This window comes from Dipteris shenzhenensis, chromosome 21 (assembly GCF_047967505.1).
Source record: "Dipteris shenzhenensis isolate YYH24624 ecotype China chromosome 21, Dip_SZ_1.0, whole genome shotgun sequence".
NCBI lineage: Eukaryota > Viridiplantae > Streptophyta > Polypodiopsida > Gleicheniales > Dipteridaceae > Dipteris > Dipteris shenzhenensis.
In genome coordinates, this window is record NC_141616.1 from 11,800,588 (window position 1) to 11,803,904 (window position 3,317).

Sequence of the window (3,317 nt, forward strand, 5' to 3'; positions counted from 1 at the left end):
AACACCATGAAAAGATTGATTCAACCCATGTGGCCATGAAAGACATAGAGAAAATGGTACATAAATTGCCTTATCAAAAATCCATGGCCTCGCTAAATAGTATTTTTGTGCTGCACCTCTTACTAGATGGATGAGATATACAACATCTTCCCTAACCTACCCAAATTGGTTGTTGTGGCCCCACCCTTAGCAAAAGTTATAAATTATTGAGGCCTATATTCAATTGATGCATACTTTGTTTTTGAACCTCTCAACTTCAATAATACTATGTGCTAGTCTTCCCAACTCACTCCTAGATCAATCATTCAATCTAGAGATATAAATTCTAACATTCAAGGCACTCTATGTCCCTCAACTTGTTCAATCATTCAATCTAGAGATATAAATTCCAACATTCAAGGCATTCTATGTCCCTGGACTTGTTCAAGTTACCTTGAGTTGTGGCTCAAAAGTAGTTAAGTAGGAATTATGCAAACATGTTTACAAGGATTAGAGTATCTCCTCCTTATCCGCATCTTTGCATAGTGAGCCCACCATCAAATAACATGGCTAATGCAATTGGCCTTTTAATGTATCAACACCCTAATGTTGTTCAAGCTCTAAAATGATGCCCAAACAAGTGCGTGAACTTTCTTTGATATGATATTAAAAATGAAAGAGAAGATCATGAGAGTTTGAGAACCATTGGCATCAATGTCACCCCCTAATGTTGTTTAAGTTCTAAAATGACGTCCAAAAAAGTTTATGAGCTTTCTTTGATATGAGATTAAAAAGTAAAGAGAAGTGTGTGAGTGTCTGAGCCCCATTGGCGTTATAATCACATGTTGGAATGAAGCCAAGGTTCCCTTGGGAGAGCTTTTCTTGAGCCTTTGAGAGAGGTTTGCCTCCTCTGCATTTTTAGGATTAAAGTGACAGGACCTCTGCGTTCACCTTGTCCACAGTGGCATGTACATCCCCCCCAAGAGAGTGTTCACTCAAATCCAACCAATCACCTTTTTTACGCTGACAATGGGATTCAAAACTTGATATTTGATTGTTTTTCACATTTACAATATTACAAACTGTGTTAAAACAAAGTATGAATGGGACGACGAACACATTTTGCTTAGCGCGGGTTCACACCACCCACTCAGAATCCCTTAAAAAACAAGAAAACGTTCATCAACCTTGTTGCCCAAAGAGAGAGACAGAGCTTGGATGTTTGACAAAAGAAAGAGTGTCTGCCACTTGAAGGCCGCCCATGGAGTGGGTGGTTCAAAAGAATGTAGCAATATGTGCTTATAGGTGAACCCTTGCCAGCTATCCCATAGAGCACCCTTCATCCACTAGACCAATTACAAGTTGTTGTACCTAAAGTGGTAGCTTTTCCATAAAGGCTAATACCAGCTGGTTTTAAGCACACCACCCGCATGGTTATTCTCCGAGTTGCTTCTCTCCTCCTTGGTTGGGCGGTTGGTGTGGACCTGGCCTCAATCTTGCCTGCAGTGGATGAGTGTGAAATCAGCCTTATGTTGGGAGTGGTGTGTCAAGAGGAAGTAAACCAAGGGTTAAGGGTTAGGGTTTAAATAGCAAGGGTTCCTTTGGGAGGGCTTCTCTTTAGGCTTTGAGAGAGATTTGCCTCTATGTTTTTAGGGTTAAAGTGACATGAGCTCTTTGTTTGCCTTGTCTAGAGCTCCTTTGGCTTGGCCCCTATTTTGCTTTGACAGCTTTCACAGGCCTTTAATTGGGGAATGGTGTGTCCAAAGGAAGTAAACCAAGGGGTGAGGCAACAAGGGTTAAGGGTTAGGGTTTAAATAGCTAGGGTTTTCTTGGGAGAGCTTCTGTTTAGCCTTTGAGAGAGATGAGATTTTTTGCCTTCTACGAGTTTTTAGGGTTAAAGTGATAGAAGCTCTCTGTTTGCCTTGTCCGAAGCTCTTGTTGCATGCCACCTATTTTGATCCCACAACTTTATATTAAGGAGTGGTGTGTTAACGGGGAGTAAACCAAGGGTGAGGCAGTAAGGGTTAAGGTTAGGGTTTAAATAGTAAGACAAGAGAGAGCTTTGTTGGCTCTAAGTTTTTACGGGAGGCAGCCTAGAGGGAAGTTTCCTCTTTGTGAGCTCTCATCAAGCCACTTGTCACAATCTTAGACATTGATGTTGAAGAGATTTAATGGTGTGAATGCTGCTTTTTTTTTTGTGTGGAGTGCTTTTTTATCCTTATCAAGGAAGCAAGTGAGCTAGGAGTCTATTCTGCTACCTCTCTCTTCTGCAATGGATTCGTTTTGATGTGCATAGCACTCCGACTTCCTTATCCTCCTTACCCGCCACACAATTCTTCATCAAACGTTAGAGTGTGGTTGTTGCTGGATGTTCTTTTAGTAAAGACTCTCAAAGCAGTGGCGTATAGAACTCTTTCGACCAATATTCCAGAAGTCATCTACATGTACCTCTAAGATTCAAGCAGTTATTCCGATGACTCCTCTTTCAGCTACTGTGCAAGGGTTCACACAATGTAAGTGGTGACTCCCAAAGGAAAACTAGGAATTCTGAGGGGTCACCTTTGTACTGCAAGGGTACTTCACGCGAGTATAATTTAAGAAGTCTCAAAAGCAACCTCTTGAAGACAACAAGAGAATTAACTGGTCTTTTATGCCAAACAATGGCAATCATGCAAGGAATGGAGATCACCGAGCTCGAGAATGCCTAGTCTATCCATCGAGAATTTGAGTAACATGCTCAATCTAAGGTTTCCTGCCCACAATAGGATCTTACCTTCCTCCACTAGCTTTGTCAAATTAGTCCCATACTCCTATGAGATAAGCATTTTGGCGTTACTGATACCACCTCTTAATTTCAATCCGAGCCAAAAATTGGTTCGTTTGTGGACCAAGCATTGCTAATGCTTGCAGCTGATCAACATCTTAGAATTTCCAATGCTCATTAGTGAAAAAGTGTGATTTTGCAACATCCAAAAGAATGTTTGAGGGAACATCAACGACCAACAGTGCTATCATGCAAGCCGCTCTAAGTAGGCAAACCAATATCGAGTGGCGACGAATCTGTGCGATGCTAGATGTGAGTTTGATTTGAAAGAATGGTAGATAGAGAGAAAAGGGGACCTTGGACACGACGAGCAAGTGAGAAATTTTGACTAAGCATCATTGGAGGGGTTCATTTGTGCAGTGGCGACCTTGATGTGGGGGCAATAGATGCCATAGCCATAGCAAGGAGCTTGCATAAGAAACTGAGGCATAGGCAGCTCGGCACATTAGCAAGGCCCACGACAGACATACAAAAGGCATGCAAGGAATATCTTGTTGAAGAAGTGAAAGGAAAG